At 39.2% G+C, this 26,093-nt stretch overlaps 1 protein-coding gene across 2 annotated transcripts in view; it reads right to left on the reverse strand.

The window, feature by feature from the left end:
• The window catches only part of LOC131072858 (GATA transcription factor 28), a 98,257-nt gene that overhangs the window by 25,210 nt on the left and 46,954 nt on the right, over nucleotides 1-26,093 (reverse strand). The gene's annotated exons all lie outside the window — the stretch shown is intronic.

Genomic DNA, 26,093 nt, shown 5'->3' on the forward strand with positions numbered 1-26,093 from the left:
GGAAATAAGGTATGTGATTGGACCAGGAATAATCCTAATAATGATGATGATGTTATCTCGGCATTGAGAGGACTTGATCGAGAAATGTGTCTCGACGATGGTATGGAGATGGCCGCTATTCCTGAATGGCTGATGAGAAGTATGGAGAAAAGTAAGAAAATGATAGAGGTACAGCCTATTGATGACATTGATGACTACCTAGCTAGGAGTGCTGAGGAGAAAGAACCCAAGATAGCGGAGATTTTGTCGCACATAGCTAGAGATGAGACAAGAATGCAGATTGCGCAGATTGTTGTTCCTATTGCAGGCGTGACAGCGGACATTGCCACTCCTATGGATTTCCCGATCACTTTAGTTGCCCTTGGTCGTACATCTAAAAAGCAAGAATTTCAGGACGTTGGTGAAAACCTCAAGGCAATCGATGCAAGGTTATACAGAGAGATTGCGGAGAAAGAAAGGTACAGAGAAGAAAATATCAAACTTAGAGAGTATATTGCAAGGATAAGGCGTAAAAATATCACCCTTATTTCCCCGATTGTAGTTGACCATGGAATACATTCACACTATGAGGCAGCGAGAGATACGCTCTTGGAGGTGGAAAAGTGGATTGCGAAATACAAGAAAGTAGGCAGATGATTTCCTTACTCAGTTTGTCTATGCATATGATAGGACAACAGGGCTCGCATTTAGAATCCAGTATTTGGAGGGAGTTTGGGAAGAATTCTGGCCTATTCAAGAGAAGACTATTCCACGCCTCCAGGCTTTGAAGAAGATTCCTAATTCCACCTTGGTCAGCGATAACATTGTGCACAGTGGAGACAAATACGATTTCCATGGCTGGTATTGTTCATTAGCCGTGAAGAAATCAACTTATGAGAACGCCCAGTCGAGTTGTATGGAGATGGAAGGATTGATTCAGGACATTCAGATGAAGATCCTTGCCTCGATTGAGGAATTATTGGGTGTTGATGTTAGTGATGCTAATGGTTTACACTTAGTCGAATTAAGAGACAAGATGAAATTTATGTATTTTTGCCAGTTGGACTCTTTGAAGAAGAGTCAAATAGACGACTTGGTCTCTTTGTTGATTCATGTTTCACAGTTCGCAAAACCTCATGCCAGATTGGGAGAACACTTTGGATGCTTGCTTGGATTCACTGGACATGATTGATTTACAGCAAGATACCTTGCCTAGCATTTCCATGGAGGAGTTAGACTCAGTATTGGCTAGATTCTTGGAGTATGCCAGGAGAGAGAGGGAGGTGCAAGGAAGAATCTTCTAGAAGATTTCCTATTTGATGACTAGGTATCTTTTTATTGGGCCATATGTAGGTAGCGCCATTTTTTATATAAACCCTAATTAGGGCAATTCTAGGGTTTTGTTGGCATGATCTTGGTCATTGATCTTATATATCTGGGTCATCCATTTTGTAAGAGACTCTATATATGCCTCCTTGTCTCTCATTTGTAAGAGAGAGTTTTTGTAGAATTGTTGGTATATGATGCAGCTATTTGAATCATAATCATTGTTAAATTGTTGGTGATTTTTCTCTTCAAGTGTTGTGTTTGCATTCAAGTTCGCAATTCTTCCAAGTTAGATTAGAATTTTAGTTTAAATTTATTTTCATGTATGTTGGATTGAGTGAAAGATTTGTTGAAAATATTTGTGTGGAATCCTTAATCCATACCACTAGCCTCTTGCCGCTGGTAAGTGCGCCTTGTGTGGTCAACTGGAAATTTAAGTAAGGTTAACTTCAACTATGACGTGTCCCTTAACAAGCATCAACTTGGATGGTGTCAACGTTTGATGGTGATAGTCTGAAAATCTTTAAGTATACCTTAGACGATTGCACTAAGCTTGTGTCAATACCTGTTTGTGAGACCTCGCCTAGTTTGATTCCACAAGATCTGTTCATCATTTCCTACATTCCTAGGTTTAGAATAGATTTCCTGAACCCTATTCCTTTTGCCCATTTTTTAGTAAGAATTAAGTCCAGAGCCATATTGATAAATCTTAAGTTGTCAGCACACCTATTCCGCATCTTCAAGATAATCCAAACATTTGCGTAAGTCCCCAAGTGAACACAGCAATTCACATCCACACATCAAGACCTGACATGTAGAAACCTTGGAATCATTTTAGTTGATCTCATTCTTAGCATCTGAGGTGATTTTGTTCAAGAGAGGGTAAATTTCCTTTGGTATTTTATTCTATAATGTTATGTGCCTAAAACACACATCAACACGGAGTACGAAGAAAAGGCTAAGGGAGGAACTTCCTTCGAGCAAGGCAACACCTCATACTTCATAATTCTTCAGCTTTTCTCTTTGATCAACTGGGGTAGCGCTAGTCCATGGATCGTATCTTTGATCGGTTCTTACTGATGGACCAAGGGTGTCATAAAATGACAATAGGACCTCTTTTACTCTATCCTCATTTAAGTTACATGTCTTTATTCGAAGGCCAGCTCCCTATCTTTCTTGGTGCCACACCTTGCATTATGTCTCATCGTGGCTTATGCTGGGGATATTAGGGGTCAAAGGGAATGGTGAGGTGGCTGTTTCATTTTTTTTTTTTAAATAAAATATGCCTTAAAACTTTTTCCTTCGCCTTCTTTCCAAAATTAAGTTTTGGTGGGCCCAAGCAATGATGTGGCAAAGGCATGTGAAGACTTTTAAAATTTCCATCTCAGATTTTGTGGGGCCCAACAAGATAGCCCTTAAAAAAACTTATTTAATTCTCCATTTTGAATTTAAAGTGGGGCCCAACCATGTTGCGTGCTAGAAACGATGGAGAGCTAAACGTAAAGAGTTTGAAAGGGGGAGGAAGGCGGTATAAAGGGAGTGGGATGTGAGGTGATGCCATGGGGGTAGGCTAGGTTGTGTGGGGAGTTATAAGGGCTGCGGTGGGAGGTATAAGGGGTAGAGATGGTAAGTTAGAGAGGGGTGTAAGGTGCGGGTAATGTAGAAGGTAGGGTGGGATAGAAGGTAAGCTTAGGGGAATAGGGGGTAAAGGGTAAGGTAGGAAGTAGGAGGTGTGGTAAAATGGAAGTTGGAAGGTGTAAGCTAGGATGGGATGGAAGTGTAGGTTTAGGCTGAATAGAGGGTGGTTTAGGATAGGATGTAGGTTAGGAAAAAGATAATTAGAAATAAAGGTGGGAAATGGGAGTTAGGCGAGTAGGGAGGTTAGGATGGGGTACGCTAAGGGGGTATAGAGGTAAGAGGGTGGAAGATATAGGTGTGGGCAAAGGTAGGTGCAGGTGAAAGTGAAGGTAGTGAGGGGAAGTGGAAATGCAAGGGAAGGTGGAAGGGAAGTGATCGGGCTTGGGCATCCACTGGTAGTGCTGGGAAAGGCAGATCGGAAGCTTTGGAGGGCCGAGGAAATGTTGAACCTCACTTTATCTCAAAGAGAGAGAGTTGACCAACTTTTGAGCAACTACATGCAAAAGGCTAGTAGCAAAGACTCGACCACAACCAACAACTAAGCTAAGAACACCAACCTAGAAAGCGAAAAAGTGGGGGTCCCCATTTGCAATGGGGCGATGTGTGAATACGTCACAACATGTAGCTGTTTAATTTCCAAGGTTACCATTTGAACACTTGTATCTCTGTTCTGAAGGTATTAGATGAACTTCTGTCATTGCTGCTTAAGGGATTGTTTTGAAATATTGTCATTTCCTAGTATTATATCTCTTCCTATTTATGCACTGAATCTTTGCCAAGCTGGAAAATGTTTAAGCTTGATTTAAACGAAGAAACATCAAACAAATTTTAAAGTAGAAAACTCTACATCTTTGCCTTCATTCCAATTGTTTGACAAAATTACTAAGAAGATAAAGGTGAAAAATTTGAGTAAAATCCATAAGGGATCTTACACTTAGCATGAGCATGATACATGGGATATCTAGGAAACATGTGGCGCTCTGAATATCACAACTGATTATAACAACTCTGCAATCAAAACCAGCACCTGTACAGAGTCTTTATAACCAAACCACCTCCTTAAAGGCATGTGTAGTAGCCATACACTTTGCTTTGTTAATGGAAAAAGCAACTAAATACAAGAACCAAGGCACCATAGCCTTCCCACACCAAGAGAACTTATATGTGGTCACTGGCTTTGTAAGAGAATCTGCAACATTTTTCATAAGTGTAACCTTCTATAACATGACCTTACCATTCTCTACCATCTCTCGCACAAAATGATATTGAACATCAACATGCTTAGTATGAGCATGATGCGAGTGATATGTGGGATTCCTAGAAAAAAACGTAGCACTCTTAACTATCACAAACGATTCTAACAACCTTGTAATCAAAACCAATACTTGTATCTCTTTAACAAAACCTTTTGATGAGGCAAAACCGGCACAACAATCTTTGAGGAAGTCTCAATCAACATCTACTTGTAAAGCACATGGCCCAAACACAGGGGGAGGAAACATTATTCTTTCTTTACACTCATACATCACCAAGATTGCAAATCACTTTAAAGAGTACAAGAGAGAGGAAGAATCTCGAAGAACAAGAAAATAACAGTTGTGAATTGCACAATCTACTCTAGTCTATTGTTCCATGTTGTCAAGTCTCGATTCTACAAGATGTGGTGGATGTTATTCAACTTATAGATCCTAGGTTCAAAAACCAGTTGTATGAGACATTGAAGGTTGATATGCTTAATGGAGTAGTACAAGATGTTAATGAACATCAATTACAGTGGACAAAGATTGAACACGTCACAATGTCAAATGACTAGACAAATACAAGATTTTGAACTCTCATCAATTTCTTTATCTCTTGTGAATTTGCTTGATCTTTATGAAACCCATGGATGTATTACAGAGGATCAAATCCACAACAATCTATTATCTTGACAAGGTCAAGGATATAAGGTATGATTCTGTAATTACAGATCTTGGTTCAAGGATGTAATCAAAAATTCCAATATGAATGCTATAAGTGGAGTAAAAATTTGGATTGTCCAAATTCTCCAAGTTCACTTCTGAAAATGGAGGTGCACATATTTGCACAATCGACAATAGCTAATATGAGTAGGTTGTGGCACAAACACATGGAACGTGTCAATTATCAGTCTTGAGCTTATGCCAAAGCTCAATATAGTTGATTTGCCAAAGATATCACAAACACATGGAGCTTTTCAAGGTTGTGCTGTGTTAACATATAGAGAACCTTCCTAAAGCAAAATCATAAGAGCCAAGATTTGTCTAACACCAGGTGCATAATGTCTTAACATAAATGCCAACATCACTTTCAAGTTTATAATATGTGCTCACATTCATTTAAGATATAGCAGAAAATTTTAGATGCATCCTCACTTGATGCAAGGGGTTGACATTCTTAAAATATTTGCTGAAATCAGATTGAGTAACCTTTTGTTAGACTTGGGATTGCACGATCTGATCTACAATATGTTTCATCATTTCTTAGTCATGATCAGGACGGAACATGATAAAGAGGTTATTGCAGCCATAAAGACTATTATGATTATTTGTATAAATGAGAGTGATGATATATCCCGGCCCATCTTATCTATGCGACTGGCTGTTTGCAAACAAGAATGGGTTACTTCTGCTGCTTATGAGCTGGTCAACAGTGTGTTCAACTTCAAACAATGTGAGGTGGAGCTGAAGCCTGCCTTAAATAAATAAGAGCAGATGAATGAAGAGAGATTCAATTCAGAAATTGTAAATGAAGAGAATACCTTGTCTCATAATGAATGTGTAACAGATTTCTAGGATGTTCCCTTAGATGTGCATGCATCTATACATCCTGAGGATGAGTACAATGAAAATTGACAAACAACAGCAATGAATACACATGTAGAGCTATCCAATGAAGGTGATGACACTAATACAAATGTTGGGATAGTGGAGATCCATAATGTACTTTCTGATGATGGGCATAGAGATGACAATAAAGATGGTAGTCTCAAATCAGATAATGATGATAATTCTTTCTTTCATTTCAATGACACAAGTGGTTTTCGGTTTGACTTCCAAACCAAGCCTATGAAGAGAGATGTTAATGAAATTCCTTTTGCTTAAAATGCTATTCTTACTTCATCTCAGGAGCCCTGCATTGAGGATGACATTGAAGGAGCTAAATCTAATTGTTCTTTGCTTGAAGATGGTCTAGAGTAGAGTCCTAGTGCCATGATAATTTGGGTTCTCAGCTTTCTGTTGAAGAGGAAAGGAAAGAGGCACAGAAGGTTTGTGACAGTCATGCAGACAAAATTGAAAGGTATGAGACTAATTTTGACAGAAGTTTAACTTCTTTGTTTGATCATTATTGGAGAAGTCAATTCTTGCGAACAGCAGAAAACGAAGTACAAGTCTTATCTAGACTGGATGATGCACATATGTATGTGGAAAGTTTAATTCAAAATGTACCAAGAGGTCAACACGTGTAACATTTCCCATGCTGATTGTTGATGTGTCTTTTGTACACGACCAAACACTGAATAAAATACCCAAAGGTATCCTATCCTCTCTTGAATAAAGTTCCCGAATGCTGAAGATTTCGCAGAAGGATCAATCGGAGAAACTCCAAGGTTCTGTTATGTAGGTTCTCTACTCGTGGATAAGCACCAGTGGTCGTTGTGTTTGCTGTTTTACAAGGGGCCTTACGTACTTTCTAGGAAAGCTTGTTCTTGCAACTACTTCTCAATAAGGAAACTGAATTCTCCTAATCCTAACTGATGTTTCAAAAAGGGCAAAAGATAAGGGCTTTAAGGAGGCGATACTAAACTAATCCTAAGAATGACTAAATGAGGACTGGTCTTAGCAAAACTCTACCAATTTCAGTATTGCCAAAAGATTACAACTCTACTGGAATCGATGCGATCTTCTAAGGGAATTCAATGATTTTCAAATCATCAATGGGATAGATACTATCACTAAGATACATATCAACATCTCCAATAATGATTGAACTCTTAAACAATCTTAATATCTCCAGTTGACCACACAAGGTGTGCTTACAATCAGTAAGGAGCTAGTGGTTTGGACTATGAGTTTTACCAAAGATCAAACACAACATTTGTCCTTCAATCTAATTCTAAAACTTAAGTACTATCTCTTCTAAGAGTGATTCAAGAAGATAAACAACCATGAAGATAGCCACAAAGATTGCAATAAAACACCATAACTTCAATATTTTATTGATCTCAAAGCAAAATAAAACAACAATTGTTTAACTTTCTCTCCACTACTTGTTTCTCTGCTGCTAACAATTTTAATCTTATTTCTCTTTTCTCTAACTCTAACTCTCTAAAATGAATTGAGTGAGGGCTTATAGAGCACTCTCAAATACAATGGACGGACTGGATCTAAAGAAGATCAAAGGCTGAGATTTTGACACCTAAACCCTAATTAGGGTTTGTTACAAAAAGAACCCCATTTAGATAAACATTATCAATCCATAGCCAATAGAGATTGGCACAAATAACGAGAAAACATAGCCCAATGGGAATAAAGTTGCCACATCATCTTACAACAACTTCTCATCTAGAACTTTGTTCCCTTTTCTATGCTCTTTTCTGGCATATTCAATGAATCTGGACGTAATCCCCTCAATCTCAACAATGGGAATCTCATGCAGGTTCTTCATTCGCTCTTCCAGGTGAAGGACTTGATCAAAAGCTGCGAGAAGAGTCATCTCCCATCCAGGCTCTAGCTCTTTTGTCTTTTCGATCAGGAACATAGTAGCATACATCTGATCTCGCTACTTTTTTGTGACCATGTTCTCCTCTTTGCAAAAAATAATCTTGATCCTATCTTCCAATTCTTGGACATCTACATCTGTCTCAATCTCTATCCTTCTGTCAAGGATTGTACACAATACATCAAACACCTTATCCTAAATAGGGTGGATAGTGCCTTCAACTCGGCTGCATCTGTTATGAATGTCTTCGAAAAGAACTTCCTTCATTTGGAGCAAAGTTGACCATTGTAGAAGGTTATGGGTTCCTCCTTCCATTATCTTCTCTTGTGCTAAAATCTGCCTTGACGTCCTTCTTATCACTTGCAAGACCAGGACGACAATGTCTCTAGTGTGAGTGAATGCATCCACAGTTATCAATAGATTATGAATGATCTCAAGGACTTGGATAGCCCGATGAACTGTCTTCATCATTCTTGTTACAAATGCAATGGCTACCTTGTAAGATTCATCAATCCATGAACTCATGAGTTGGGCTAAGTTCTTCATCCTTTCTGCCTCATTTATTGATTCAGGAGGAAGTGCATGCAAAGGTGATACTGCTGGATCATGTCGCCTTAATGGTTGATTAAGGTGGCTAAAATAATTCCTCCAAGCACTAACCTCCCTTTCTAGCTTCTTATTCTTTTCCATTTCTTCTTAGAGTTTGTCATTAAGTGCTCTCACTGAATCAGTTGCTTCTTCCATGGCTTGCTCGGTGGTAAGTGGACCAAGATCAAATGTTTCTAGATCATATTCCTTTGCAATAATCTCATCCTCATATTTGTCCACCACTGGTGTGGCTACCTGTACCTTTCTGGATCCTGCATCATCTCTAATTACCTTTGACATCTTTGTAGCCTTCTTCTTTTCGATCTCTTCATGGGAATTTCCTATGAGACTTTCCAAATCAAATACTTGTTCTTCCTCTTCAACCACAACTACCCTTGTCAGTCTTTCTTTTAGCCAATCTGGAATGGAAGACTTTCTTTCCCTTACCTGTATTTCCTTAGGCAGAGGTCTATCGTCTCTTAAAGGAGATGTTGCTTCATCATCATTCTTTTCTTCTTGTTGTTCATTAGCACCAACCTGGAGAGATTGACTTGATATGTGCTGAGGAAATCGTCCTTTGCCTTGTTTATCATTCTGCACCATGGATTCCATAGACTCATCAATTTCATACACTATCTGTCTTTGATCTTCTTGACTTGTCTCTTTTTCATGCCTAGAAGATGTACTCGGTGGACGATCAGGATTCAATTTTTGTTTCTTTTTGGAAGGTTCTCTCTTCTCAGGTCCTTCTTTTCTCTTCGACCCTTTGGAATGAGAAGTGTTCTCACTCACACTTGCTTCTCCTTCTTTCGTTCTTGTTTCTAGGGTGAATGTCATGGCTATATTCTGCTCCTTCAATTTTTGATGTTGTACGTCCACCCATCTACGAGTGCAATTTAAAACAGGGTCCATCAATGCTCTTAGGTCTGCAACTTCTTGCTCATTCCAATCTATCTTCACTTCTTTGTCTTCCTTCTCATAGGAGGATAGGAGATATCTACCACTGTCCTAGGCTTGATCGGCTACTCTATAAACCTTACATTTCCGGATAAGATCCAAGGGTAATCTAGAATGCATCTTTCTTTTCACCTCTACATCATCCTGGACATTCATCCAGAAGTCCTCTACTTGGAACTCATGTTTGTACTTCTTCCCAACTGTCTCTTCCATATGACCATGAGGATTGAAATTCTCTCTTGAGGCAAAGGATGTGAATGAATACAAAGATAATTCCTTTTCTGCATCTTCTGCAGCTTGAGAATTAGGACACACTTCAATTGAATTTCCCAGTAAAATAGGTACAGGAATACCATTTCCATGCTTATGTCTTGATGCTTTAGCATAAGAAGCCAACTGTCTAATCACTTCCAGTAGTATTATTCTGTCTGTAGGATATCTCGGCAACATATAGGAAGGTGAAGGACATCCATGGACCCTGATGTAGGTGAATTTTGGAAACTGAATGAACCATGCACCATGCTTCTTCACGAGCTCTTGTGCCTCCGGAGACAGTCGATGGTGAATCCCTCCTTGCAATGTCCTAGTGATATACATTGTGAAGGTGTCATTGACTAGCTTGTAGTCATTCCTTGGCAGATGATGCAATTGAACATAAGAATCACATGCTCTTATTTCTTCGAGTCCTCTCCCAACAACCCCTCTGTGTGGTAGCCCTGCATACTCAAAACTTATTACTAAGGAATATATGACATATGAACTCATGTGGAATGACTTAGTAGGGACTAGCCTCCTCAACTACATGTCTAGGTTGTTCCTAATGATTCTAGCCCAATTGAGCATCCCTTTTTCCTTGGACGATCATTTGAATAAAGAAGAACATCCACTTGTTGAAGAAGAAGGCCTGAGAGGAACCTATAACCCAATTGAGCATGGTTATCAAGTCCCTGAATTCTTCTTGGAAATCAATTGTGTAGCGTATTCAGTATCTTGTTCAAGCGAGGCCTACTCTTGAGTAACCAATTCTTATTGATGAAGTTCAGACATGTATCATGATCATCTTCGTAGATGGACCTAGCTCCTTCCAAGCTCTTATAGATCATATCTCTCGGCTCCGGGAGATGAAAGGCTTCACTTATAGCTTCTTCTGAAAGATAGGCTAAGACAGTTCCATCCTCAGCTATGATCGTCCTTGAATGTAAATCATAGTGTCGGGCACATTCAATCATCAGCTCGTGACATTTGACTGCGGGAGGGAAGCCTGCGGCCTTGATGATGCCACTCTCAATTATCTTTTTGGCTATGGGTGATGGCTTGCCGATGTAGGGCGCTTCTCGAAACTTCCGCACATTGAAGTTCCCCAAGTTGGTGTCTCCGATATTGCTCCATTTGGACACGATCCTGTTCTCCAAATCGTCGTTCTTTTGATCTTCTTTGATGAAAGCCTGTCGGGTAGCGGATCCACTCACCTTGGGGGTTGTCATTTGATACCTACAAAAAGAGGCTAAAGTTAGGTTTAAGTGAAGAATTTTAACTAGGTGACTTGAGACTCATTAAAACGTAAAACTTTTAAAAATTGAGAGCTCTCAAACTAGGCATCACCTAGAAATTAAACTTGATATAGAAAACCTAGCCTTAAGCAAAAATAAAAACTTGAATTAGATCTTCAATATACTTTCAAAAATCTGACTGTACATACCTTCTCCTTGATTTCTAGCTATCAACTTGAAAAGATGGATTAAAAAAAATGAAGATTTGTGTTGGATGAAAGGTCTTTGATCTGCACTTCAGGTTCACCCTTGATGATTTAGCCTTTAATCAGCCTTCCTCAATCAGAAATTCGCCTATACCTGCTGCAATTCGCTCCTCTAATTCTGCTCCTCAAATTCGCATAGGAAAGAATACAAATGAATGAATGATGCTTCACAAATCTCTTCCCCTTTATATGGCAATTTCTCCATTTTGCCAATAGGCCGACTTGCATAAATAAAATAAAATAAAATGAAATCACCTCCATGCTGGCCGACTATTGATGTGTTTTTTATGCACAAAACATTTCAGAATAAAGTACCAAGGTAATTTACCCTCTCTTGAACAAAATCACCTCAGATGCTAAGAATGAGATCAACTAAAATGATTCCAAGGTTTCTACATGTCAGGGCTTGACGAGTGGGTAAGTTCAGTGGTTGAAGTGAATTGTTGTGTTTCACTTGGGGGCTTACGCAAATGTTTGGATTATCATGAATGACGCGTAATAGTTGAAGTTATCCTTACTCCAATTCCAGTTGACCACACAAGGCGCACTTACCAGCTGCAAGAGGCTAGTGGTATGGACTAAGGATTCCACACAAATGAATTCAACAAATCTTCCACTCCATCTAACATACATGAAAATAAATTCTAATCTAAAATCTAATCTAACTTGAAGGAATTGAGAACCATGAATGCAAATACAACATTTGAAGAGCAAAATCACCAACAATTGGACAATGATTAGGATTCAAATAGTTGTAGCATATACCAACAATTCTACAAAACTCTCTTACAAATGAGAGACATAGGAGCATATATAGAGTCTCTTACAAAATGGATGGCCCAGATTGATCTAAGATCAACGGCCGAGATCATGCCAACAAAACCCTAGAATTGCCCTAATTAGGGTTACATCAAAAATGGCGCCACCAACATATGGCCCAATGAAAAGATACATAGTCATCAAATAGGGAATCTTCTAGAAGATTCCTCCCTGCATCTCTCTCTCTCCTAGCATACTCCAAGAATCTAGCCAATACTGAATCTAACTCCTCCATGGAAATGCTAGGCAAGGCATCCTGTTGTAAATTAATCACGTCCAGTGAATCCGAACAAGCATTCAAAGTGTTCTCCCATTTTGGCATGAGCTTCTACGAACTATGAACATGAATCAACAAAGAGACCAAGTCCTCTATCTGACTCTTCTTCAAAGAGTCCAACTGGCAAAAATACATAAATTTCATCTTGTCTCTTAATTCGGCTAAGTGTAAACCACTGGCATCACTAACATCAACACCCAATAATTCCTCAATCGAGGCAAGGATCTTCATCTGAATGTCCTGAATTAATCCTTCCATCTCCATGCAACTCAACTGGGCGTTCTCATAAGTTGATTTCTTCACGACTAGTGAACAATACCAGCCATGGAAATCGTATATGTCTCCACTATGCACAATGTTATCGCTGACCAAGGTGGAATTAAGAACCTTCTTCAATGCTAGGATGCATGGAATAGTCTTGTCTTGAATAGGCCGGAATTCTTCCCAAACTCCCTCAAAATACTAGATTTTGAAAATAAGCCATGTTGTCCTATCATATGCATGAACAAACTAAGTAAGAAAATCATCTGCCTGCTTTCTTGTGCTTTCAATCCACTTTCCACCTCTGAGTGCGTACCTCTCGCTACCTCGCAGTGTGAATGTATTCCATGGTCAACTGCAATAGGGGAAATAAGGGTGAGATCTCCACGCCTGGTCCCTGCAATATACTCTCTCATCAATACATTCTAGTCAATCTCTTCTGACTCTGACCAATTAGGCAATAGGATTGCCTTCTTCATTTCACTCTCATATTGTGGATGTGTATGATCTCTATCATCTAATACCTGATCAAGAATGAGGAAAATTCCACACTTCCTCATGAAATCCACTAACATTCTGAACCACATTCTTCTTTTCACTACCTGCTCATCCATCAGGTTAGCCCAATAATCTTGTATGTCAATCTTATGAGTGAACTTCTCTCCTCTGATCCTTCTGACCTTCTTGTATGGATTGAATCTTTCTCTCTTCTTATATGTAGCAAATCGATAGAATGCAAGCTCCTCACCTGCAGTGCTGGCAGCTATGGCGGATTGGCAAACCTCTAACGTCTTCCCAACTGAAATAGGGAATGTCATTCCTGTCTTGTGCTTCTCTCTCTGGATAACATCGAACTCTAGAAGTTGTCTCACCACTTCCAACAATATCATTCTGTCGGTTGGATACCTAGGAAGTCTGTATGGTTCAGATTGAAACCCATGAATCCTGAGGTATGTGAAAGTGGGAAACTGTATACACCACGATCCATATTTTTCTATTAACTCTGTTGCCTCCTTGGACAATCTTCTGTGGATTCTGCCTTGCAGCATCCGTGTGATGTACATAGTGAATGCATTATTCACTCTCTTATAGTCTTCAATTCTATGCATGCTTAGCTGGGGGTAGCATTCATAACTTTTGAATTGTCCTTGCCCATTCCTGACTTCACCTTTGCATATTAATCCTCTGTATGAAACAAATCGTGCAAGAAGGTACACCAGGTAAGAAGTCATAGCGAATGACTTGGACCGCTCTACATTCCTCAGCTGAAAATCCAGATTGTCACTTATAATCTTGGACCAATTCACTAGTGTTCCTCTAAGACAATCCTGGATGAAGTAGAACATCCATCCATCAAATATTGCTCCCTGCGGCATCCCCATCACTCTGTTGAGTAGGAATATCAAATCACTATATTCCTCCTTAAAATCTATGCACATGAGTGTCTTGGGAGCCTTGGAATGATGAGACCTAGGCTCAATCATCCACTCTTTGTTAATTAAATTCTTGCATACACCCATCTTCTTCGTGTATCTTTCTGCATAATCCTCCTTGGTCACATCCTTCATGTCTGTTCCAGAAATGCTCTCTTGATCACATCCTCCATGTCTGTTCCGCGTGGAATTCCGAACACCTCAGCAATGGCATCCTCAGCAAGGTAGGCGATGACAACGCCCTTAGGACTCTTGATCATTCTCGTGAGCGGATCATAACATCGTGCACATTCCAGGATAAGCTCACTACACTGTATGGACTGTGGAAATCCAGCGGCATGGAAAATGCCACTCTTCATAATATTCACATATGCTAGGGAAGGAACCTGATCTCTGACTCCGAACATCCAACGTTGCATCTGGTCGAAGTCCATAAAATGCATGTTTGTATCAGCGATCTCCTTCCATCTGGATGAAATCTTAAACTCTGGATAAAATCCAATCTCCAACGTCTCTTCTTTCCTTATATCCTGACTTTGACATCGCACCTGTACGAAGTTCGAAGTTAGACAGGAAAATATTCGTAATAAAATTCCTGACTTTCTAAAGATTTAGCTAATTTAGAGCATGGAGTCAAGAAAATAATCCATACACTTGGTAAATTTTAGCAATTCAGTTCAAAGTGTGACAACACTAAGGCATGGAAGCCTTCCATAAAATTCATTGAATACCTCCTTATGCTTAGAAAACATGCAAGCTAGAATGCAAAGGAGTATACCGGATTGATGATGACTAAGGAAAAGTGTGAAAGATTGTGTTTTCACACAATGAATGTCTGAAGACACCTTCCACAGTCAACAATGGAGGTCAAAAATTCTGAAGACAACCTGAAAATCAAACTTTTAAAACATGTTGTAATCTTCAAAATGTGCATAAAATCAATAAAAATCAGTTTTAATGATCAAAACAATCATTTTCTGGAATGTAAGTATGGCTGGTAAAATTTAGTTTTCTGAGGACAAGTCTGAAAATCGAATACTTCAGACTTACCAGCACCTTGCAAAGTGGTTTAAATCCCTGAAAATGATGAAAAATGGCTAAGGAAACAACCCCAAGCAAAATCGCCAAAAATGGTTAGGTGGCTGAAAATGAAAATTTCTGAAGACAACCGCCTAACAATGGAGTTTCAGACCTGCAATAGCGATAAAATGGTCTAAAAAATGCACAAAAAACTCCATAAAACACCTCCAAATGCTAAATGTTTAAGTTGGAATTGGCTGGGCAATAAAAACTTAAGTCTGAAAATTAATGGCAGCCATTAATGGAGGTCAAAATCTGAAGCAAACCTCAGATCTGAAGCGAATCAACAGGCTGGAAATGATGGCAGCCAACAAGCATGCACGAAAACCATCAAGATGTGGCACCAAATCACCTCCTTAGCAAAAATCGAATTTTCCCAACTATGGCGCCAAACTGAAATCTAAAGATTGATATCAATGGCAGCTTTGATCTACAGTAGCAAGGATGGCAGCAATCTGAAAAATCGCCCAAGTTGGGATTGGATACCCCAAACACAAAAAATCGCCTTCCTTAGCAAAAATCGAAATTTTCAGAATTCTGAAAAATGTTGTTAATGGCAGCAATCTGCAGTAGTGGAGGTCTGAACACCAAGCAGTGGAGGTCTGAACACCAAGCAAAAATGGTGGAGGAAAAACCGCCCAAGTCTCTAAACATGGAATTGCCAATTTTCACCAAAATATGCTAAAGTTTGAAAAAATCGCCAAACTTAGAAAAATCAAAATTCCGAAACTGGTCTTTAATGGCAGCCAAGAGGAATAGATCAGCAAGCTGGACAAAATGGAGGAAAATAAATCCTCAATCCCACACTTCACAAAAACGCCTTGCTAAAAAAATTTGCCCAACTTGGAGAAAAATCGCTTTCATGGAGACACCTGGCAGATTTAATAATAAAATAATGCTAAGTCTCCTCACATATACTTGCTTTCACCTCTCACTTTCACCACACAAGCAATGTGGGATAAAACACTTGTATAAATACTTGCTTGGTGAAAACCTAACTTGCTTCTAGAAGGTTCAAATATTAAATGATTATTGCAAGTTATTAACTTTGCTTTTAAATTTTAAATAATCATTAATAATTATTTAAAAGCAATTAAATGGGGCTTATTTATTAAAATATTGCAAATTAAATCCAAAATAAGCCTCCAGGGGAAAATCGATATAGATTGGGATTGAAAAATCCCTTCAAAAATCATTAAAATGCTAAAATTCACCCCATAAGGGAAATTCGACCCATACTTGGACAAAAATCCATGCATAAATTCATCAAAATTGCACACAAAAACCCTCCCAGGGGAAAATCGATGTGAGTTTGGACAAAAATCCACTCTATTTGCAAAAAATCACCCCTAGGGGAAATTCGATATTAGTCTGGACAAAAATCCACACTCAAAACTCACTTATCTTGGAAAAACCTCCCTGGTGGAATTTCGACCTTAGTCTGGATGAAAATCCGAACTCAAAACTCTTCAAAAATATTCCCAGTGGAAAATCGATGGCAGTCTGGATAAATCCTGACGCTTAGCCAAATTTTAACACTTTCAGGGGAAATTCGACTTGGGTATGGATAAATGGTGGGGGAAATTAGTAGCCAGTATGGATTTCAGGGGAAACCCATGTGTAGTATGGATTTTGAGTGGGAGAATGGGTTGGGTAGTCTGGAATGTGAGGGGAAAAGCACCTCTAGCATGGAATTTGACCCTTTAACCCTTGGAATATGAATTTCCCTTAGGATTTTATCATTTTAACCACTCAAAATCACTTAGAAACATTAAATTTAAAGTGGACTTAGGCTAATTTTCCAAAAATATGAGTGAAACGCTAGGAAAATATTGGAATAAAGTGCAAAACCAACGTAAATAATACCTTATGAGTGAGAAAACTCCAAAAGATCTGTGAATATCTTGGCACTTTAAAATCATTGATGCGCGTGTTTAAAAACACGTTAACGCTCAATAGGTCTACACTTAGACAAAACTTAAGATCATTAAAAATATCAACTCTGCAACTTGATCCTATAACTTCAAAAACCCTAGATGGCACTAGGCATGATCAAAACTCCGAGACTCGAGCACGGGAAACGCAAAATTGCCCACTAACCAGCCAAAACCCTAACCTAACAATGCAGAGAGCCGGCAAAGAGGGGGTCCCTGTTAGCAATGGGGCGATGTGTGAAAAGGTCACAACACCGACAGCTAAAAAAGATATAATTGGGCACCCAAGAGTAGATTTTTCTTTTTTAATTAATTTCAAAGCCCAAAGATCAATTTAGCCAATTTTAACAATTGTTTAGTCAAGGCGTCTTTGCTTTATTTATCAAACATAAGGCTTAATGAGCGATTTAAGATAAGAAAAATGTGCCTTGAAGAAATTCGCTTGTGGATTCTTTAAAGAGACAAGGTAAACCTAGAAGATGTTAGAGTTTCTTCAAAATTTGATGAAGGCATACTTAGTCTTCATAACCAATAGAATGTTCATGATGTGAGAAACTTCATCTTTCCATACCTTCGCAATCTTGATTTTTCACCACCTCATGCTCTTGTCATCATGACTTTGCAACTTGCCTTTGTCTAGCTCAAACAAGGTGAAAAATAGGCATTTCAAAGGATTTCGCCCTGGACCCTTTGGAAAGGTCAAGAGCAATTTCCATGATTAGGTCTCAATTGCCTCACTCCTTCACTCCGAATTGCTCTTCAAGGTAAGCATATGCTAGTTTTAGCTTTTCAAAAGCCTAGGGATTCATTTTTTAGCTTCCATCATGAGTGAATTAGGTGATCATGAGAATTTCGCTCTAGACCCTTTGGAAGGACCAGGGGCGAAATTCATCCCTTAGCTCAAAATTCATACTTCTTGAACTCAAAACTTACCCAAATGCATGCTTGTGGCAATCTCCAAGTCTAATCCTCCTTGACCACTGTCCTGGCCTAGCTCAAACTTGAAGGAAAAATAATATTTTGTGAATTTCGCTCTGGACCCTTTGGAAGGGTCAGGAGCGAAATTCAAGTTTCAGGCTTAATCCTTCATTTCCTTTACTTCAATTCATCTTGCAAGGCTAAATAACATCATTCCATCCTCAACCACACCCTAAGAATCAAAGTCTTGGCCTTATACAAGGAGAAAATAGTTGATTTGAAGAATTTCGTTCTAGACCCTTTGGAAGGGTCAGGAGTGAAATTCATTTCTTGCTTGTCTTCTCTTACTTGGCTCCATTCTTTTTGCTTTGTTTCCCCTTGACTCCCTCATTTGGATCCATTTCTCAACCTGACAACATTCGCTTGATCCCCAAAAGGCCTGAAAGGGAAAATTCGCTCAAAATCATGGCCAGGGACAGTACCTATCTAGGATTTCACTCTGGACCCTTTGGAAAGGTCAGGAGCGAAATCCTTGTCCTAGCCTAAAATCTACATTTCTAGTGGCCAAAATTCATTCAAGGGCAATCCTAAGGGCTTCTCTCACCTTGGTCTAGGCTTGGCTTGGCACAAATTTTGGAGGATAGGATGGATTTTAAGATTTTCGCTAGACCCTTTGGAAGGGTCAGGAGCGAAAAATCTTGCTCTGAGCTTATTTCTTCATTCTTTCAACCTCAATCAACTTCAAAAGGTAAGGACATCCAAGGGTCCAGAGCGAAATTCCTAAGATCACCTATTTCCCTTGCAAATCAAGTCAAATTTTTGGTTTTTATGGCATGGATGGGAGTGAGAAGGTGTGTCCTTACCGGTCAAGAGCGAAATTCTTGGTTTTACTCAATTCCTTCGAATTCATTGATTACTAGCAACTTGAAGTCATTCCTAAGGACATCCCCAATCTTAATTCATCTTGGTCCACACTTGTCTTGGTGTAAAATTGAGAGAAAAGAGAGGTTTTGGGAAATTTCGCTCTGGACCCTTTGGAAGGGTCAAGAGCGAAATTCCCATTCTAGGCTTGATATTTTACCTTTTCAACTCCAATCTTCTTTGCAAGGCAAAAATACATCATTCTTCGCCCAAGGAACAAGGTTTGTGGCCTAAGCCTGGAAACAAATGAGGTTAAAAAAGAATTTCGCTCTGGACCCTTTGGAAGGGTCAGGAGTGAAATCCATGCTCTTGGTTGGTCTCCCACTTCCTTCACTCAATTCACCTTCAAACTTGATCGAATTCAGGCTCCTTTCATCTCACTCAAGTGAATCTACCATCAAATTAGCTCAAGACAAGGTCATTTCATCATTTTAGGCAAGATAGGGGGGGGCAAACTGAGAATTTCGCTCTGGACCCTTTGGAAGGGTCAGAGGAGCGAAATTCTCCTTCTGGGTTGATTTCCACCACTTCATCACCTCTAATCTCCTCTCAAAGACAAATGTGCATCAAAGCCTTCCCATCACGCCTCAAAAGTCAACAAACTTGGTCATATCAAAAAGCAAAGTGGAGGAAAAGTGGATTTCGCTCTAGACCCTTTGGAAGGGTCAGGAGCGAAATCCATGTCTTAGGTCAAGATCTTCATCTTTTAATGTGTCCAACCACCTTTCAAGGCAAGAACATACCAATCCACCCTCTAACATGCCTTAAAAACCAACGCCTATCCAAAACAAGGAAGGAAATGAGAGTTATAAGGATTTTCGCTCTAGACCCTTTGGAAGGGTCAGCAGCGAAATCCTCTTTCCAAGTTGATTTGGCACTTCATTCATCCAATTCTTCCTTAAAACGTAATCCATTCAACTTCCTTTCACCCCAATCAAGGCAATCCACAATCAAAACTAGCTCCAGACAAGGCTAACCTAGGCCCCAAGACAAAAAGGAAGGTCAAATGGAGGATTTCGCCCTCGACCCTTCAGAAGGGTGAGGAACGAAATTCCTATTTTGGGTTTATTTTCACTACTCCATCGCCTCAATTCACCTCTCAAAGGTAAGAACACATCAAAGTCTTTCAACCATGCCTTAGAAGTCAACAAATTTGGTCATAACAAGGGGCAAAATAGAGGAAATGTGAATTTCGCTCCTGACCCTTCGAAAGGGTCAGGAACGAAATTCATATTTTGAGTACCTTTCTCACTTCCTTCCTCCATTTCATGCTTTGGACATAACTTCTCCAGCCTCCTTCAATCATCATCAAGTGAATTTGCTCATCAAATTGGCATTTAGTTCAAGATTTTGTGAAGAAATAGGGTCATAGAAGAATTTCGCTCTGGACCCTTTGGAAGGGTCGGGAGCGAAATACACCCTTAGGCTCAGATTTTGATTTCATCTCCCATATTTCTTCATCCAAACAAGTGTTTTGTCCTCAATAATGCCTAGGAATGAGTTAGTTCTAAGTTTGGGTCAAAATATAATGTCCTATAGAGGAATTCACTCTGGACCCTTTGGAAGGGCCAGGAGCGAAATCCCTGATTCACTTTGGAATTAACTTGACTTTGCCCTAGACTCAACCCTTGGTGCATATCCTTCCACATCCTTGCAAATTTGCTCAACAATTCCTAAAATCGCCTCCTGAATCTTCCCTTGGCCACTGGCTCTGCTTAATCGACTCTGACCTGACGGAAGACAAGACTTTGACATGAAAACCAACACCCCTGACCTACCCTGACTTGAGACTTTTATCTCTTTGCACAATTTATCCATCTTCAATCTCCTAAAAGGTAAGACCCCTCTAAGATAACCCTAGGGTTCAAGGCAGACAACATATGACTTCCCAAATCCAGGCTACACTCAACTTTGAAAGAAACCCTAGGATGAGCTCTTTGAGAGAAACCCTAATCTACCCAGCCCAGGCGACCACTAACTCACTCAAAACACCTGGCAAGCAGAGAAAAAACCTAGCTAAGGGAAAGCAAAACCCAAGAAAAAGAGGGGGTCCCCATCCTGATGGGGCGATGTGTGAAATGGTCACAACACTGATCTGCAAACAATGAAAAATACTATGCAAGAAATCAAAACAGCCTACTTGCAAGTGATCCATGACAAAGATATGGCTACTAAGGTTATAGAAGAGGGCAGATGTTCAAAAAGCCCTACAAGAAACATAAAATGAGATTGTTGTCACTAGTCATTTCAGAGAGTAGGAGAACAAAAGAAGGGCCGAGGAGATCAAGGAGGCCATTAAGGAACTTGACAGCATATAAAAGGCCTATGATCTGGACCATTGTCCCAAAAGATTAGATGATAGAAGTTTGGACCAGCAGAAACATTGGTATTAGTTTGGAGTTAAAGTATAATCTTCTCTTTGTTGACAATCCTTTGTTTGAGGTAGATGTTGATATGACTTATCATAATCCACTCTTTGAATTGGATGAATGAGCTCTTTCTGATACCAGTGATGAGATTGAAGTCGATCATAGAATTTGGGACCCAAGAGCATCTTCCAGCAGTGGAGTGTTGAGACAAGATTGGAGTTGTGGGTCAAATCCCAGTGATGTTACCACTGACCACTTCCCAATCAGTTTACACGAGATTGCAGTTCATGACATGCCAATGAGTTGGATTCCCTCTTCTAACCAGCAAATGAGTATTGTATGGTTGAGTTGGGTTGGTAGAGAAGATGACTCTTCAGCTTTGTCTATACCCATACCTTCTATGTCATCTGAGGGATTACAGAATGATTACTGCTGCCCTTGTTTTCTTACATTGATTCTTATGGCATCAGTTTGTGATCAAATAGATTTTGAACCATTGTTGGCTTTAGGGCAGCTGATTGCAGGAGATTTTCCAGAGTGTTCGGTGAGTTGGAGTACCCCTTATTCCCCTTTTGACACCTTGAAGAATGTGTTGAGATTTTTGTTCTATAGTTGAGCAGATTTCTTTTGTCCTTGCCCAAGAATGAGTTTGACAATGATATGGACTTCACTAAAATGCCTCAGTGTGTAATGTCCCCTTTCTAGGCAACAAGAGAAGAGTAGTGGGACGGTCTATTATTTGGATCCCATATGCCATCAGGACGCAGAGGGATTCCTTTCAGTGGATTGACAGAGGTAGTCCTTTGAGCAGTTTCAGGCATATTCCTAAAATTTAGGAGGTATTCCAAGATTTTAGGGGATGATTAGGGTTGATCTGGGACGTGCCCGGAGACTTTCTGGGATGATTGGGAGACTTTTGTCAGGTTCCTAATTTTTAGGAGGCTCTCCTAATTTTTAGGAAGAACTTCCAGATCAGCAGCAGTTACCGAAAGGTGCTCATAGTGGCGATGAGTCATCAGGACTCAGTTTCAGGTTCATTGGGATTTTCGTCTACACTTTATGAGCATCCCTAGATTTTAGGGATGTACGCCCAGTTGGCATAGAGGATTCAGGCTATATCCACTTTTAGGTGGTCATCAACAAAATACAGTTTGAGGTTCAATTAAGTGTTTGGGGGAATAAAAGGAAATATTTTAATATTTCCCAAGTCATGATTAAATAATAATAATAATAAAGTATGATAATATTTAATCATACATATCATGACTTAATAATAAAATATAAAACGTATGATTATATTTAATCATACATAATATAAAATATTAAATAAATTAATAAATAATTTGAGCAAATTATTTATTAGGCGATGAATAAGTTTGGGGGTGCATTGGAATAAATTACTAATGTTTGGGGCCAACAAATAATTTACTTATTTTCCCTAAGCTTTGCCGTTAGGAAATAAGTCAGCTTCCAGGCAGCCGATAAAATATTTTTCCTCGACTATAGGAAGGTGGAAAATAATCGCTCCAGCATTTGTGCACTTTAAAAAATAAGGTAAATAAGATTTTAATCAACCAATGAGAGGCCAACTGAGTTTGTCGGGAAAAATGGAGAGCTGGGGTCGACGCCCTGTCATGGGCTTGGAGCGGCAGTTTGCAGAGGTTGGGGAGATAATTGTGGATCTAAATTTTCTAAGGCAATATGAGGATGTGCGGAATGGGAGAAGGGTGGTTTTTTTATTATCTCTTTTCTGAATATTGCGATCAGCGTGGCTGAGTTGGACGGCAAAGGGGGACGATATTCCCACAGCTGGCTACAGGAATTGGATGGCAACCCAATCCCGTGTTTGGAAATTGTTTCAAATCTTTGGCTCTCAAGGATCATGACTGGGCACCATTGAGGTATCTATCAGGTGCTGCTAACCAGTTCGACCAATCCTGAACAGGAATTGTTAATTCATTGCGAGAGGGATAGAGTTTTGGCGTGCACCTGGAGGAATTCGATGTCTTTCATTGTTGGGTATGCTTGCACAGAATTTGGCACGACCAGCATTTCCAGATTTTGCACAGTTGTTCCAGACTTTGTTATTTCAGTCTCAGACCTTGTACTATCCACTTCCAGCATCATTTGACAACACTGTCAGATTGTACAAGGTTGGCTAACATTCGGGTATGCAAGGACATGTTAATGGCTATGTATTACCATATTTGAAGATTTTGTCTCAATCTGATTTCTGTCTGTAATTAGGATTGTAACCAGTTGTTTCAGTCTTGATTTCATGCAATACATTGGTTATTAATTGAGTTATATAGCTGTCCATGACCATGCTTCATTGTACTTGCATTTCCTCATGTTATATTGCCAATTGTTTCCTTAAACAAGCATTCAAACTTCAAACAAGAACTCAGAAAATTCAAATTAGACTTTGCACACAAAGTGTTTGACAAAATGCCAATGGATCAAAACTGAAAATTTAAGGCAGACTAGGCGGGAATCTTTCACAGTGGGATTTGTTTCAGGATATTGATTTCCACCCTTTCAAGTATTTCAGTTTGGATTTAGATTATGAGTACCTTTTTGGGATTCTAGGAGAGGCGGCTGCAATTTGGGCATGAAAGTCAAATTGCTATAATTAAGACTGATTTGGAACCCTGGGATAACGTGGAATTTAACAATTGTTAGGAATGAGTTGGCTTATGAAGAGCTTACTCCTATGGGGTTAAGGTTTGAGTTCTTCGGAGGGCAATTCTTTTAGGAGTTGAGTGAGTTTCTCCAGTATTGGACTGCTCTTCTTACAGGTGGCTTTCTAGAGATCTCCTTTACAGGTGTTTAGCAAGAATGTGTTTTGAGTAGTTTAATACAAAGGATATCTGTTGGAGCATTCTACAAGCTTATTTGGGACCCTAGTATTGGCATGTAGGTTTAGGATTGCTTGAGGGGCACGCAATCTCTAAGAAGGAAGGATTGTCATGTCCCCTTTTATTTGGCCTAGAAATATAATTAAATAATTAAAATTATGTTTTAACTATTTAAATGATAGTAAAAGTATTTAACTCCTAAGTCCTTAAGTGATCTTTGTTATGTCAATGGAAAAATATAGGAGGGCCACTTTTATTATTTCCTAAGCTAAAGTAAAAAATTAAAAACAAAGGGAAATACAAAAACGGAAGGAAGTTGAAAAGGAGAACTTGAAGAGTTTCTCAGAAGGGCTATAAAAGAGCAGTCAGAGGCTCATTTGAGACATGTTGAGTTATTCTTTTCTTTGATTGTAACCCTTTTGGTTTGGAGTTTGGAACTTGTTCCATCTGAACCCCTGGAGGATGTAAACTCTCTTGGGAAGATCAGTTTCGCGGGTGAAAGATTCCTCCCTAGCACCTGGTAGCAGGAGAAACCACACAGGATTCTCGCATCAGATTCAATGGTTGAATCTGCAGGAATTTCTAAGGTCTTCATTGAAGACAAATTCCAGATTTTGTGCATTGATTGAAGGAGTTTGATATGTTATTGGATGCCTGTGAGGTAATTCAGATATTTTCTTGTTGCCACAATTATAAAATAAATTTGCAGAAATTGAAACTATTATGGTAAATGTGGGAAATTCTAATGTTTGATATTTACTATTTAGAGAGTTTGATGTTGGTTGATGCTTCTTTGTGCAAGACGAGAAACTCAGTTTTGATAAAATTTGATGCAAACGATAGGAAACCAGTTGTGGGTACCTTTGCAAAATGTTCTATGAACCAAGGTGCCACCTTTGTAATAAGTTTGGAACACAATAATCCAAGCTTGAATTTTCTGGAAAAAATCGAATTTTCCTGTAGCTGTTCATCCTTCCCTTGGTTTGAAACAATTAAAAATAATTAATTATTGTTGTGTTCAAAGGAGTGTGTGACTGAAGAAAAACGCACGCTAGAGGACAAAAGGGTGAGGAGTTTGCTGTCAAAAGAGAAGAAGATGTGGCCTTGGGTGGTCACTCCAAGCCTAGCTGCAGTCTTTGAAGCTTAATTATTACCGCTGTTGAAGTTGGACTTGCCGGGAGATGGATTGAAACCACCATAACATAAGGTGGCAAAGACAAAGAAAAAGTGGTCAGTCAATTGGAAAGCCAGAATTAAGACAAAAGTATTGAACGTCTTTTTTAGAAGACGTGGCTTAATAAGAAAAAAATATCTGCCGTTTAAAGGAAACTCAAAATTAACGTTGTGTATCTCCATATTAACACCCTTAGTTAATATTTCTGCTGGATACAGCTATATTTTCTTCACAGGGTCCTATCTACCAATCCGTGATACTTAATTCTTGGTGTGACTTTCCTTTTCAAAGATATATTCTACATATGCTAACTCAGGTTTATTTCTCAAAGGTGTGAGCACATAAATTATAATCGGGAGTTTGGAAACATGGGCATTTAATATTCTATTTTGGCGTGACTCCATCATATTTTAAACAAATCGTAGAATCCAGTCCTGGGTGTGGCAACTACTTCAACAGTGAACATTGGTTAATTGACAGGTGGAGCTGGGAATGATTCGTGAGTCATTCCTTCTTCCTAGCAGGTCGTGACACATCCTTCTGCTTTGAGATGAGCTGAGCGCGGAACCTTGACTGTGTCATGCCTCTTAAGCAAGTGATTTGTCATACCCTGTTCTCTCTCCAGACCATATATATCTGCCTAGCACTTTTTCTTTAATGCAGACATCTTATTGCTGTGGTTGCTTTGGTCTATATTTTGCACCTCTGATCATGGCTGCTAATAAAGGTCAAGTTTCATCTGGTGCTCATTTTTATTGATTATATCATTATATGCTCAGATTGCAAACATATACTCTTTTTCTATGTTCATATGTAATATATGTCTATGCATTTTATGATACCACATACCAATCAGCAAAACATAATCTGAAAACTATACAAACAGCAAATATGGTTGTGAGTAAAAAGCAAGTTATCAGACTCTGGGTAAATATTCCATGCCATTTTAAAAAGGGGCTTTACACATTTAAAATCAAACATAAAGGAGAGAAAATATCATCATTTGCAATCCCTGCAAGAGAAGCCTTCACTTCGTAAACTCATAAAGAAAAACTCAATAGATGA

This window comes from Cryptomeria japonica, chromosome 6, assembly GCF_030272615.1.
Source record: "Cryptomeria japonica chromosome 6, Sugi_1.0, whole genome shotgun sequence".
In the NCBI taxonomy this organism is placed as follows: Eukaryota; Viridiplantae; Streptophyta; class Pinopsida; order Cupressales; family Cupressaceae; genus Cryptomeria; species Cryptomeria japonica.